The 16,494-nt window shown below is 31.9% G+C and overlaps 1 protein-coding gene across 1 annotated transcript in view; it reads right to left on the bottom strand.

Annotated features, from left to right (window-relative positions):
• The window catches only part of LOC134696313 (cyclic nucleotide-gated cation channel alpha-3-like), a 66,128-nt gene extending 53,060 nt beyond the window's left edge, over nt 1-13,068 (bottom strand). The window contains exon 1 of the mRNA XM_063558037.1: nt 12,755-13,068. The gene's annotated coding sequence lies outside the window, so the exon portion shown is untranslated. The remainder of the gene's footprint in view (nt 1-12,754) is intronic.
• Nucleotides 13,069-16,494: the final 3,426 nt, after the last annotated feature.

The raw sequence follows: 16,494 nt of genomic DNA, 5'->3' as shown, positions 1-16,494 counted from the left end.
CATTTCTAAGTAGCAACATTCCAGCAGCACCTGCATACGGGGTATATATCTCCCAATTGATACGATATTCCCGTGCTTGCATTTCCTATCATGATTTTCTTGATAGAGGGTTACTGCTCACAAGGAAGCTATTAAACCAAGAGTTCCAAATGGTGAAGTTGAAATCATCCCTTCGTAAATTTTACGGACGCCATCACGAGTTGGTTGACCGTTATGGAATAACCGTTTCACAAATGATATCGGATATGTTCCTTACGTCGTAACTACAATCCCCTTCCCTTTCATGAATTTGACCTACCGAATGAGACTATTTACCGGATTTGTAATCACATAAGCAACACGACGGGTGCCGCATGTGGAGCAGGATCTGCTTACCCTTCCGGAGCACCTGAGATCACCCCTAGTTTTTGGTGGGGTTCGTGTTGTTTATTTTTTAGTTTTCTATGTTGTGTCATGTGTACTATTGTTTTTCTGTTTGTGTTTTTCATTTTTAGCCATGGCGTTGTCAGTTTGTTTTAGATTTACGAGTTTGACTGTCCCTTTGGTGTCTTTCGTCCCTCTTTTACAGCTCTTACATTGTTGGGTTGATGTTTAGACGAGTTATATATATATATATCTGAAACGCTAATATGGTCAAGCGTTTTATTCAGTGTCATCAGTCATGATAACCTATTATCTATTGGGATTTAATATGTTAGATAGGAGATTAATCGACTGTTCTGATTTAACCTGCATTAGTATTGATAAAAAGCTTAGAATAAGATTTAACGAGTGTCGTCAAAACCGTAGTGTAAGAACAGAATGCAATATTTTTCAACTAAGGAAATATCCAAAATAAAGATATAGTCTATCACGTCGGCTAAATGCAGAACTGTGCTTCATTTTTTTTTTATAATCAACACTCCTAACAAACAAAAACACAAGAAAAGAACCAACATTCATTCATGGCGTCTCCTTCACTTCGATATAATGACCAAGTAGCGGACATGAGTGATTATAAGTTTTACGAAGTGGTTTTATATAGATTCTTACATTGATACCAGTGGATTATCGGATTTATCCAATCGAGATAGTTAAATTATCAATTTTAAAGTTCGAGCCGCCTCGGCGAGTACTTTAAAATTTATAATTGAACTATCGAGATTGGATAAATCCGATAATCCACGAGTAACTATGTAAGAATCTGTTTCTCTAATGATTAAAAAGACATTTTCTTTTTTTGTTTACCGAAAATCCCCTTCGAGTGCCTTTCACATTGCACGAAGTTGTCAATTTCATTAACACCTGTTATCATATTTTGGTTCATCCAGTCAGCCAAAAAGGTCATGACCCTTAAAATCATCCAATGATCTTCTGAGATCACCAGCAACCACACGTTGATTAAATTTTTTTATACAATGGGTTCGAAAAGGGATAAATTTCCATAGAATTAGAGAAACAATTTTATTACCTTGCATGACCTTGGACATAAAATAGAAGAAAATTATCAGAAATTGTTGCTTTTATAATGAAAAAACTCGTGATTTTTGATCGGCAAATATGAGACATATGTTGTGAAATATCCAATGGTATAGCAATTCATTTTCACTGAATAAATCAATATTTGTCAACATCTGGTAGACTAGGGACTTGATTAGTCAAATTAATCATCTAGGAAAATTCATTACTCTGTTGTTTGTCTAAGAATTAACGTGAATTATAATGACCGCCCACTGAGATATTTGTAAGTCTTTAGTGATTACTATTGGGCATTAACTTTAGTAGCTGTGTTTAAATTTACAAACAAAACCATAAAAAAATGCAAGGATTGTCGTTGATCTTTACTGTTGTTTCCTTGCATGGTATGGGTGAGGCAATGAGGTCATGAAGGAGACAACTGTAAGATTATTAGTGTAAATCAAATGGTTAATATACAAATACATTATTTTAAGACCTGGAAAAGTCAAATTGAACAATAATTAGATATTTTAACATTGACAGGTAAAGGGCAGACTCAGTACCGATATGATGTGTAAGCTTTAATAAACAGAACGCTGATGTAAGACGATCTGCTGATTGGGTGAGAAGAACAATGTGAAACTTTTATTGGTTGGTTACTGAGATCGGCTTGACCAAATTTCTCTTTCAATGTCACTGATTATAGATACTTTGATATTTTCGTCTTTAAGTTTAATTACAAAGTTAACCGGTTGCCGTTTGTCATTGATAATGGAGTATTATACTAGGGCTTTTCTACCTCAGGAATAGATTACCTTAGCTGTATTTGGCAAAACTTTAAGGAAATTGTGGTCCTCAATGCTCTTCAACTTCGTACTTTATTTGGCCTTTTTAGCATTTGTTTTATTCGAGCTTCACTGGTGAGTCTTTTGTAGACGAAAGTCGAGTCTGGCGTAAATATAAAATTCAATCCTGGTATGTTTGATAAATTTATTATGAATATATGTTCATTACACAAACATTGAACGATAGATAAGACAACCACAGGTCAACATGTGATGTATTGCACATCACCAGATTGTATCTGATTGCATTTAATGATCTCTCTAGCCTACCACATTGTATTATACATGTATTCATCTGAATGTTTATGGCATGAGTAAGGCATATTTAGATTCAGTCAGAAATTGTTATAACAAAAGCATCGAACTCCAATGTAAATACAAATAGTTGGAGTCGAAAAAAATGACATCCGTTTGACAGATAGCATAGCTAAAAGTTTTTAAATTGTGTTTTACAATACCAGTGTTAAAGTACTGCTGTTTGTGTGTATACTTCAGAGAGTTATGATCGATAATATAGTCAATATAGGCGCTGAAACGTTAAAACTATACATTGTGACTGAAATTTTCAATTTATCCCTGTAGTTTTTATTATATGAAATTTTCTACAAAAACTAACTCAAAAGGATTTGATTGATTTATAACGGTTCTATTTATATGGTGCAATTGAAAGACGTTATTAGTTCAAGTGCACCCGGTGAAATGTTTTTAGAAAGCAATCTTGAAAATGATTTAATAAAGCAACACACATGTGAACATATATAAATGATCATAAATATGAAAGTATAAATCATAAGGTTTGTTGGTACAGCAACTCAACAATTATTTCAATGTAACCAAATAATGCAAGAGGTAAGGAAGAGGAATGCTCATAAAAGAACATATAGAATGACAACCTTATTACAAAAATTAAAACAACACTACAAATTGTATACGTTGGAATCGTTTTGCTGGTCATAAGTTACGTTCGTCGAAGTCGAGGGTTGGAAAGCCAAAGATATATATTTTTACATACCGCGATTGTCGTTTGTAAAATGGGGTTCATAATCCCTGCGAATTATGTATTGCCGTAGTGAACGATGTACAGATTTACACATAATGACTGCAAAACAGTGTGATTAAAGAATGATGTTTAATTGTTTGGTTGATTGGTTGAATATTGATTTGACATTTATAAATATCCATCGACAAAATGAAACAAATATGCTTTTCAAGTTATACACAGGGACAATACCTTCTCAATAAAGCAACTTATTACAGGAGACACACATTGGAAATGCTTTGTTTGATCGTTTGAGGTATGTACTAATAATAAACAGGTCCTGGGGGATATATTTTCATTTTCAGATTAAACGAATTAAATATCAAACATTTCACGAAAGTATGAAATATTAATAGCAATAATTAGTAGATAGTTTGAAGTATAAAGTCAATTGCAACCAAAGGATCACTTTGAGTATTGACATTTTGAAATCAATGCATAAAGCAGAGATTATTTTCTATTTATAGATATATCAGGAATATTAAATGTTGGTTAAACCATTGTATAATGATAATACACTGATAAATCACATTGTTTCCTCGACTACTTATTTTCAGTGTTTCAACCTCGTCTGTTGTCTGAGCTATGCATTATTTACTATTAGCTGTTCTGTTTTTAGTATTTTACACGGTGGTTGACCATGATGGCATATCTGTTTCACGGATGACGGATATTTTACAAATGACGTACATGTATTCACAATCTCATCATCTTTTCCTCGAATAAGACTTATCACCGCGTTTGTACTAACACGACCACAACGGTTGCTACACGTGTAACAGCATCTACCGAGCCTCCGGAGCATCAGGAGGGCTTTACGTAGTTACACGTCTTATAATAAGATTTCATATTTTTAGAATGACCGTTTCTATTGAAGGTACAACCAACAATGTGATGTGGACGAAACAAACTTATCAAGTGTTATTTCATTTTCTATCACTAGGTCGAACATACTGCTGATGGTCTGTTAGTCTCGTGTGATTCATCATATCAGTATTTGGTGGTCTATGAATTTAATGCGGCGGTCATGCAAATGAGAGGTTGAGCTATAAAACTATGTTTATTCCACTATTTTCTACATCGGGAAATTCCTGTACCAAAGCAGGAAATAATAATAGTTGATTTCCATTTGTTTGATGTTTTTGGAGCTTTTGATTTTTCCAGTTGTAAATGGACTAACTGATCAGAATTTTCCTCTTAGTTTGGTATTTTTGTTAAATTACTTTTTGATAATATTTGATTTTCCAATTATTTCAAGCTACCGCAGGAAAAATTGACAGATGTGTTTCGTTATTCTTTAATGCAAATGTTATCGTATTTTTTCTTAATGTGTCTATACAGTTATACATCCTTTGGTTTCAATTTGTTGGGTATGAGCGTTCCAGTTAAAAATCCCCACACAAATGCGTTTTGTGCTAAAAACAAATGTGTGTTTCCATTCTGGTAACAGATCGATATCACTGCTGGTGGACTTAGAAGGGTTCTTATCAACTCTGTAGTCTGGTCTACACATGATTTATAATACAATGTTGCAATTGAATTTAAACAACATTGATAAATTGATAAGCTAGTATGTTAAAAGAATTATGGTTCGAACTTCCTCAGGCAAAATTTGCCTTAGGTGGATTTGGTCATTCTGATCATAAAGTTCGTAATGTAATAAGGTAGTTACATATCCTTGACATTCATTATGTTTTTGGTATCAGTTTTCTTGATAAAGTTTAGACTAGAAAATCACTTTGGACGTTAGAATCTTTTCTAGTTTTTTTTATTTTAGTTTTAACTAAATCATAAAGAACTAAAGACGTCAATGAAACACAGCTTATGGTAATTTTGCCGACACTATCACCTGCACTACAAATAAATATGTTCAATATTTTATAAATTCTGAGGACATTAGGATATTGACGAAAGTTCATAATATATTACAGTAGTATCTTGCTACCTGTGACGTCATTAGACCCATCACTCGATAGAATCCATTAGGTTATGAGCTATGGTTTAAAAAATGAATGATTGTGTTTTATGCAGATGTAAAATTCAATATTTATCAAAGTAAAAGTTTTTATTATATTTTATAAAACGTATTGAAGTACAGTACATTAAATGAATTTGCTCGCTGAAGATAATTCAAGTGATTTGTTTATATAAACGTAAATATTATTTAAAATTTAGTCTAAAGAACTCTTTGATTTGGATTGATAAAATTGAAAACCATTTTATAAAATCATCGTAGATTATTTCACTGCTTTTAGTTAATGCATCTACGGAAGAATATCCTTTGTCACTGTTCAGTTTGTAAACAAGATTAAATCGAACCACTAGTGCTAAGTAGATTTTATTTCATCTTTTTTGTTATTAATTTCAAATGAATTAAAGATATGAAGAGAAAAAGTCTCAATAAAAAAAAAAATGTCATTTTATATTTTCAATCCATGATAGACATTTTCATCAAGAATATGTCCAAAGAAATCATACGGTGTACCTTGCTCAGGTTTCACATGTTTGGGTCTCCTACCTTGAACACTGCCACAAATCAAAACTGAAACTTGAAGCCGGACAAAAGAAGACGAACTGACAAATTAATGAATGGACGGACGTAAACATGGTCCCATCCATATAAAAAAAAAAATCAGAATGATATTAGCACATGTTTTCGTTTGATAGTCTTGTATATTAAAGCCTTTTGATTATCCCTTTTAAACTAGTTTTAGGTAATATGAGTTGATCTCTAATTAGTTTCTTTTCATTCATGGGTCGAGTTCCTATATTTATATAAATTTTATTTGATGAGAAAATAATGCATGTGTTATGAGTTTTAACCGTCTTCTTTTTTTTTCTTGATACATTATGTTGGAGTCGGGTTACACAGCGGGAAACCGAAGCGCATTTAGGAAACCATCAATCTTACACGCGTTACTTAAAATCTATCTGGATTTTTTTGTAAAGCACATGTCACAATGTGAACATGCAAAAAAACAGGAACAAATATCGATTCCAAATCAAAACATATTTAGTACATGCGTATATATCTTGATTATTCAATTCATACATTCGATGTTCATTCATATCTGTAATAAACATGACAATTGAAAATAGATGAAATAAGTTTTTAGGCGCCGACCACTCATTTGTTGTGGCGGGAAGATGAGCTTTCTATTGACAGAAAATGTTTCCAACTTGTATATGAAAAAAGTCAATAATATACAGGAACAAAAAAATGTTTATTGATACAGAAAGATGTGATATGAGCTTGAGTGCCAACGAGACAACTCTCAATCAAAGTCACAATTTCTAAAAGTAACTTACTTTCTAAGAAACATTTTTTTTTCATTTTCTTTCGGAACCATTTTTTTATTTTTAAACCGACGCCATAAAAAGTTATAGTCGGTGCTTCGAGCGTTCGGAAGAGAAATGACGAGTTGAGACACTGGAATCATATTGCTTAAATTTGCATTCAATTTCCATTCTTTTTGTATTGCACGATTTGCAAGTCGTAGTTGTGACAGATCTAAAATGGTTTTTTTCTTTACTTTCGTATCTTTGACGTAAATTATTGCTTTATTATTGTATTAAAATCAATTGTCAAGCTTTTAATAAAATTGTAACTACAGATTCTTGCCGAGTTATTAACTTATTTAAAGTAAAAATATGTGATAACTTCTCGTAGAATTGATAAAACTATCCATAGATTTGTCAATATTGAATTTGAGTTGGATTCTTCTGACAGTTTTTACATTACATTTCGTCTTGATGATATTTCTTTCACTTGAAAATATATCTACTTAAAAATCAAAGATATTGTCACTTTTTTTTCATTTTAGTTAAGCCTTTCAAGTGCACTTGTAGGAAAGAATTTGAATTTGCAGTTTTGGTTGTACTTACGTTCCAAGGAAAAGGTCTCACTGTAACGTGGTGATGAAGTGTAGCAAAAACAGAGCGACCGTATGGTCTTAATTGTTTTATATTGTCATTTCAGGGCCTTTTAAAGCTGACTATGCGGTATGAGATTTGCTCATTGTTGAAGGTCGTTCGGTGACCAATAATTGTTAATTTGTGTGTCATTTTGGTCTCTCGTGGAGAGTTGTCTCATTTGCAATCATACCACATCTTCTTCTTTTTTATAGTTGGTACACAGTCATCTTAACAATTCATTTTCAATTCTATTTTTCAACGGTCAAAGGCTAATCCATGAAACTAAAAAAAACGATGGGCTGAATGTTCACAATGCCTTACATCTTTAAGTCATAATAAGATATGTGCCCCTTTCGGTAGCAGATCTGTTAGTGTTACCTAGAATAGCAGGCGACAAATTCCGTTACAAACTACATCAAACTTTTTCTCATATGTATCTCTATATTTTATTGATTTGGTACCGTGATTGCTCTACCTCTAATGTGTTAAATGGTAAAATCTACGATATACCCCTTATTTTGTGGATTGGGCGATCTTGCGACCCGACTTTTCAGTTGAAAGAACCTATGACCAATAACGATGTCGTAACTCTGTCAAATCAGAGTTTCCTAATGACATGCGGAATTTGTTAATTAAGTTTAATGTTATCTTGTGACCTAAGAGAACTACCATGTAGAATACTGGAGTCCCTTTTTTCACAACAGTGGTTAAAAACAAGAAAATTTAAAAAGTGTTAAAAATCCTATGCGCAGTAGTCATTCATCGTTGATAAAATAAGCAATATTTTTATATCTAGTAAGCAGCTGAAACAGAATTATCCCCTAGTTATAGCATCCCCTAGCAAGCATTAACGTGCATTTTTATAGGTCAGTAAAAACTAAAACATAATCACAAGATTAAAGAAAGCATGTTAAGGTGACGGATTTAAAACCTAATGCACAAAAGAGCCAATTCACTGCCAAGGACAAGGTAGTAATGTTGCAACATGTAGATTTGTAAACATGACTGGAAGAAGAAAGTTGTATTCGTTAAAGTATGCAAACACATATGACAAACAAATGAAGTAAAGGTATTCAAAGTAACTTATGTGTATGCAATATGAATACGGATCAGATCCGGATACAAAGGATAACATCGGGGCATCGCCGTCTACTTAAAATGATATCGAACCACCTGAGAAATTAATCTACCATGAAAATATATCGATACTTTGACTGGATAGAAATTATCCTAATCCCTAGGGCAGCCAAACATTAAAATTCCATCATATTCTTACATTCAGTAAAAACATCAATGATTATCAAATTGCAATCTTCATTTTATTCAACAAAAACTTCAATGATATTGTTTGGGTATTTTTGTTTCGCAAGATGGTACATAAATATTTTATCAAATCTTTCAAATTCTTGAAGAAAATTACGAGTTTATTTCTGACCAAATTTACGCTAGAATATGTTACGATATCAAAATCATATGCACATGTACATCTTAATTTTCTCATAAATTTTGAGACAAATAAAAAGTTCTGTTTTTCAGTGTTAACAGAGTGCTTATAAAATACAATCACAGGAAAAAGATTTAATTTCAATTTTACGCCTCACTCCAAATTGACAACATTTTCAATTCGTCTAAAAAGAATGCACACAGTCAAGGATTGGCATTATTCTGCTTGTTTGAGGCCGATACAAAGGGACAGGCGTTTGATTTTAAATTCTCTCATTCGAAAAACCGCCCACCCAACTAATAATATTTATAAAGTACACTGATACACATGTCCTTGGATTTCATATGTTAGCTCGAGAACATACACCACAAATCTCTCCTTTTCTTTTTCTGTTGTGAATGTATTTGAAATAGTAGAACATTATTTTCCTGTCGTACATGAAACCATAGATATATTAATTATGATAAAACAATAGGACATATTTTCCCTTATAAATCTCAACTCTAATAGCATGGGAACGAATCTAACTATGGACGTAATTTTTCTTCACGGTCATTTTTCGCCGCTGCTCAATGGAGTCAAAACGGATAGACAATGGTTAGTACTAAGAAACTCGTTGAAACGTCCTTCAACTCCTTTGAAACGCCCTTTAACTCTTGACACTGAATAAATGACAATTTGTCAATTGTTAGTTCAGATCATTTCTATAATTGTAAACATGACTGTTCGTTAGGATAAAAAGATCCTGTAATGTAATTAAAGCTATATGCATAATCGTTACAAACACAAAGTAACTATAATAGCTACAGAGTCGGACATATTGTGAATCGAACTCACATCACCCAGAGACTCTCGCGTGACTAGGGAACTTTAATAATAGTCTAGGTCTGACTTCCGGAGAAAGAATAAAACAGAGTTCCTGCTTGCTTTAGCAAAGTTCAAATATTGTCATTGCAGGTCATGACTATATTAATATACATATAGAACGACAATAATTAGCGAACAATATTAATAATAAACTAAATGCACTTTTGTCATTAAACTAATTGATTTTATTCAATGTTGTTGCATTTAGATTATACAAATGTTTAATCAATTTTGTCTATGGCGATGTTGATAATAAATAAAAGGAGATGTGGAGTAGACGCGCCAAAGAGACAGAAACTCTACGCAACAACCCAAGAGACACATTGGGGGCAAACACACAGTGTCTGATAATTGACAATTGTTTATACAATATTTCAAGCTACATTTCTCGACCCGAGGCCTTTAAATGATGCCATAAAACTGACTGTCCCGCTATGCTCCATTATTTTCAATAACGACCAAATCCAAAAACTGAGACCACATTATCTAATTTGTTACGAAATGTCAAACAATTGGCTGTGTCAAGAAACACGAATAGTCTTAACGTCGTAAATGGTATATATGAACGACAACCGATAGAATTAAGAAGGAATGACATTATTGAGAAATGGGAAGATAAAAATTGCAAACTTTAAGTTGAAATCATCACTTTTGTCATAGATTCTAGTTTGAAGTCGTCAACCAGTGGCAATATCGAGTAAACGACCAATGCACAAAACAGATCTTTTACTTCCGGAAGTATAATTAATCTCAAGGTCAGTGGTATGGTATGTGAAATGTAAACAATCATTGAAATGTTACTCAGTAAAAATTTGTATATATTTATCTTATTGTCATTGAAAACGACAAACGTGTTGCTGAAGTTCTTCGTCTAGTTGTTTGTATAGATAACTGTTTACAAGCTACACCGCATGTAAAGATATCTTTGAAAATTTATAATCTAAATTCAAATTTCTGTTAATGAAGACATGAAGCTCTGTCGTTCAACTTGTTTCAAAGACAACCTTGTAGAATCACACTTGATTGTGTTCTTAAACACCGTGTGCATTAACTATCCCACGTGTATGCTAATCTTGGCTGTGCTAATATACATGTGGCAACAAGCAAGTTGACAATACAATTTTGATTTTAAAAAAGTCTTGCCGAATAAAGCTACAACAAATGAAAGTTTTTAACGACCTTGACTGGCTATACAGCCCTTGCATGGTCGGTAAATAAAGCTGCCAAACAATAGTCAAGAAGATCTACACGTGCATACTTATTCAAAATAGGAAAATAAGTTTATTTTAGGTTCTTCTCTGTGATGAAATTTCGTATGCATGTTTTACATTGGTCTCTTCACTTACGTTTTGAAATAAAGTAATCTTATACATTTACGATTAAACGATTTATACCTTATCCAATCTCTGAAAAGTTAAGCACATTAAGGTTACATTTTTTTTATATTGAAAAAAATTCCACACAATTTTCACATAATTATTCATCAATTGCAGATGAACTGTTTGCGACATCTGGTAAATAATTCCGCTCGAGTTGTCTTGGTTTTGTGGTGATATATAAGCTTACGCAACGTGTTGGAGGCCTTGTTTTGACTTTGAGATTAATAACATAGCAAACAAGCTCTGTGCTATTGTGATGGGTATATATATACCAAGATGGACGATTCATTCAGGAGAGGGTCTTACGACCTTTATATCCTTATGAGTGAAATGTATCTTTTTTAGCATAAGATCGTAAACAAAATTTCGCCTAACAAATTTTATTCGCTTTCCGAATTTGTTATCCCACTTTAAAAAAAAAATCCTAGATCAGCCCCTGTAGATTTTCTCCATATTTAGACACCAAATTTCTTCATTTCATCACATGTCATCATATTGACGATTAATTATATACGCGAAAAGATAACTAACAATCAGTTCGATCAATCGATAACTTAATTTAATCGATCAAAATCTCAATCCATCAGATAGTCGATCAGTCTAGTCTGATGCAATCAAATGTATCGGACAGAGAAAACTTAATGCCTTTTATAATAACCAATAGTCCATTACTTTTGATCTTTTTACTTAAGGTAATTAAGAGATCATGGTATAGTGATGGCTCAACGAATCCAAGATGACATTTATTTTTCAAATTCAAAAGTAAATGATATGACATGCCTCGAATATAGATTAAAAGTATACATTTAAAATCTAAGATGCAAACCTGTCGTGGCGGAACATAAGAAAGTTCCCATCAAATCAAATTTCAAACCCTGCTGGTTTCATGAATAGTTTATTTACATTACCATTTTAAGAAGATAACGTACTGTCATAAATAAAAGACCTGTTGTATGTGCATACGACAATTTTATGCACGCGATGTCAATTTCAACAATACGAGTAATTAAAATCATTACGCACTAATGCTTTTAACATACTTAATATCATGATTTAAGATGAAGGCATAAAATCATGAATGGCTATTTTATGACTATAAGCTTAATTTCTTTCGTTTACTTTTTATTTTCTCTACTTAACCCGTATAATCCTTTAATTTAAATACAAAGTGATGGTCTATAGCGTTTAAAATACATTCAGAAATATATAAATGGGGACATACTATTTTAAGTATTCGTAAATGTAATCCCTTAAAAATGCAACGAACTGTCCATAATAACTTTTATAAAAAAAACGTATCTTGATTTTACACTGTAGGTTACATGTACATCTTTAATGAACATAATAAGTATATAATAAAAAAAAATAATGATCATATCGGTTGTTTCCGATGGTTTTAAAATTCGGGTCCTCGCATTTTTAAATACGATCTCCTAGTTTCTTAGTTCGTGAAAGATTTAAAAGAAAAAAGTCGACGAATGCATACGTGTTATTTCCTTGTTTTTTTTAACCTCAACCTGTTGGTATATATCGTTTTCTTTATGAAAAAAAAAAAAACACCCAACACATGGGTACGGCGTTGACATGCATACAACATCAGCATACCGGCTTTTTTTCTTTTAAATTATCAGTATATTATTTCAAAACGAAAGATCAGATTCATTTGAGACAATACATTTCTAGTTTCAGTATGTCGTAAATGAAAATTTCATTGTTTTATATAATTTATATTTCAATCAGCATATTTTTGTTTGATACTATTTGTAACAAATGATGAAACAAAAAAATATATATCATAAAAGAAAAGAATTACAAAAGAAATACTCACCTAATAAAGAAAATCACAAACTATTTCAATGATAATTTACATCCTCTTAAATTGATTTTTCACTATTCCTTTTCTGTCTTTTTCCGTTAACTTTATATATATGTATATATATATTTCGTAATTCTCACCAAAAAAAGACAATTCTTTATATCAGCTTGAGTTGTAATTAATTAAATTTTCTAGAAATAAAGCCCATTTAATTCCATATTACACATTAACATCACACGGGACTTGACACCATTCAAGTGTAAAATGATTTTTTTCTAAGGTTTATTAATTTTTTTCTCTTGAATACCTGTTGTGTATATATAAAATCTGATCTAACGGACTAAACGCAAAACCACGTGATTTCGGATAAATCATTATGGTTGTCATCTGAATATATTGTTGATTTCATAGTATCCATAGCAACCTGATGGAAATGAAGAAAACACTCCGATAGAAAAATGGAAATTCCGTGTCATTTGTATTTACACACTGTATTGTCTATTTCACATAGGATGAGCGTGGTTTTAAATCAAATATCAGACATTAATGTATCATAAATTAAGCATAAAATTACCAATAATTCATAAATATATTTGTATATAAATTTATACTCTTAAGATAGATGTATCGATCACAAGGTGGTAATTTAAAATCGTTTTAAAAATCTGATAAATAAACGAAGTTACATTTCATATTGTAATTTTCAACTAGAAATCGACAACCGTATAATTTCAGAAATCTACATCTGATTTTTTTCTCTTTATTACAATAGTTCAAAATACAATTCTAGGTGTGAATAGAAGAAACGGCTGTTGATATAATAAGTTTCACTATAAGAAATCAATACAATGAATAGGTATAGTAGTTATTATAACTGAGATTGAAAAAAAAATGTTGTTTGTTTTGTCAGGACGTGGTTAAGTGTTTCACACGTCTCACAATCTAACTGAATTTATTGTACTGAAAGATAACAATTTCAGAGTGCTGTGCTTTGTTCTAGATGCTGACTCGGACAATGTCAAACAAATAGCTGAAACTTATCGCTGTTGTATATCTTAAAAAAATAACTGAAATATTTTATTTTTTTTGGTTAATTGTATTTTGGTTATTAAAAGTACTTTTGAAAAGTGTTGAAAAGGGTTTTTTGTTTGGTTGCAGAGGCGAATTATGGGAGGAGGAGTGTGCCCGCGCATATTTTCGTGAAAAAAAAATTGTTTATTATATAGCTCATCAAACTTTTCATCTACCAACTTGTTTTTTTTTTAAATGTCGTTGTCAGTCTCCTGAATGACAAAAAATAAATAAGATAACGTTCCGTTCCGATACGGTATTATACTGTTTACATAACTTTTGAATTTTTGAAATACTGTAAGGCTTTTCTACCTCAGGAATGGATTGCCTAAGCTGTATTTAGCAAATCTTTTAGGGATTTTGGTCCTCAATAGTCCTTAACTTCGTACTTTATTTGGCCTTTTTATCTTTTTTAACATTTTCACTAGTCTGAATGAGTACAATGAATTTAATGCTCCTTTATTTGATAGAGTTGTATTACTTAAACATAATCGAATTCTCTCATCATCGATCGTTTGATTGAAAAGGGGTTATTTCCCTTTCAAAGCCACTTAACGGTTTGAACATTGTTTTGTTTATATGCAATAAATGATCCATTCCTCACTACGATAGAGTAAGGATTTTTTACCGGATTTTCCCCAGATACAAAATGTTTAAAATCATTTGGTCAATCAACAAGCGCATCCTAAAAATGGCGGCCAAGGACGATAACTCTAAAATCAAATTGCGTCATATCAATAACTATTATAACATATCATAATTACACTATATTGTATAACAATGATATAATTGGAATATTTCTCTTTGAACATTTTTTTAATCCCGTCATGATAGACTGCAGTCAACTGTATACAACTATAAAGACGTATTACTTTACCATATACAAAAGAGGATGTGGTATGATTGCCAATGCCATGTTTACTTGAAAAGCATAACAATTTTAAAATGTTAATACCATAAGGGATTGCCAAAGAACAGTCAAAGCAGACGATAGTCAACTTCTCTTCGGAGTGTGATAGATAGCGCTGCACTTTTAGTTCTTATGTACTATTATACAAAGTGTATATATATCTGAAAATTGATCAAATTATATAAATGACACATGAACGAGGGTCTGGACAGGGTACGTGGTTCTTATAGTTTATGTATTCTTTAATCATTTATGCCATGTTTCTCTATTATTCTTTATACTTTTTGCCCACTATTCTCCATTCTTTATATTTTAAAACCTCATTAGCGCATGACTTTTCTCTATTCCTTACTCTTTTAAACAATTTTTTCTATTCTTTATATTTTTGTCTATTATACTTTTCTATTCTGAAAACACCCATTCACATCCTCATGTAGATAGTACATATCGTAGCAATATCTACTATTTAAATGATACCCCAAACAAAACTACTTGTGTTGCGTGCTAATTGCCTCCCTAATTTCCTTATGTGATAAAATTTTATCTACACCTCATTATAGAAGAATAAAACGGAATACACAGCTATACATAATATAAATATACTATTGAAAGTCTATAATTATCAAAATAAGAAGATTTTACGCGGAGTAATTTCCCATTTTCCAATTTAAGGATTTTTATATGGTGAACAACACATATATGGGACAAACTGTATTCCTCCCTATATACAAGCCTTCTCAAAAGAGCTTGTAAGACGTAACGGTTACTACTTTTTCCTTTGATTTACTATTTTTTTGCCAAGATGAAAGTTATAGATTAACGATTTTTTATCAGAATATTTCGGTGATATGTTTTTTCGCGAGTTAATTCTAATCAAAGCAGAACAGGATTAGTTTTATGATACATATTCTGACCAGAAAATTTCACATAAAATCAATGTAATAATATGTGTAGTCTGGCCAATCATAAAGGCAAATCCTCAGTTACCTTGGTGGCCGTGTATAGTCTAAGAGTGCATCTGCTGATAGGAGAAATGGGGTATCTATATACGCGTTACAAATTCATGCACTGACACAAAAAAAAGCAAAAGCGTTTTAATTGGTATTCAGGATTGACTTAGTGCCTTGGATCCTCAATGCTCTTCCACTTTGTACTTGTTTGGCTTTATAAATATTTTGATATGAGCGTCACTGATGAGTCTTATGTAGACGAAACGCGCGTCTGGCGTACTAAACTATAATTCTGGTAACTTTGATAACTATTGGAATCACGCACGTCACAGCAATGCACACGACTTCTATCTCAATTTACCATGATTCTCGGTTTTCCTGCCAGAAGTCAGTGTTTCTCCTCATGTATTCACATGTTAGTCCGTCAGTAAAAGCTGTCTGTCACGTTATAGCAAAAAATGCCGAAAGTGGCGTTAAATAACAACAATTAATCAATCACTCAATTTAGGGAGATACGGCTGCACTGACATATAAGGTCAGATGAAAACAAAAATCACAATTTCTCTTTATTTCTATGTGCTTTTTAAGATCACATAGTAGATGCAGAAATTGGTTTAAAATTAATCAGTAGTTTTATGGACATCGCTCCGTACGTACTAAACTTTTAGAATTATTTCAATCTCCATCTGTTTTTTATCATTCATCAATAAAATAAATAACACAGCGGGACAAATTGTGGTAATACTTAAACATCAACTCATTTAACCAATAATTGAACACAATCTGTCGCCTCACAGTCAATAATGCTAATATCACCTTAT

Source organism: Mytilus trossulus, chromosome 14 (genome assembly GCF_036588685.1).
Source record: "Mytilus trossulus isolate FHL-02 chromosome 14, PNRI_Mtr1.1.1.hap1, whole genome shotgun sequence".
Classification (NCBI taxonomy): domain Eukaryota; kingdom Metazoa; phylum Mollusca; class Bivalvia; order Mytilida; family Mytilidae; genus Mytilus; species Mytilus trossulus.
This window is presented reverse-complemented; position numbering and strand designations above follow the sequence as displayed.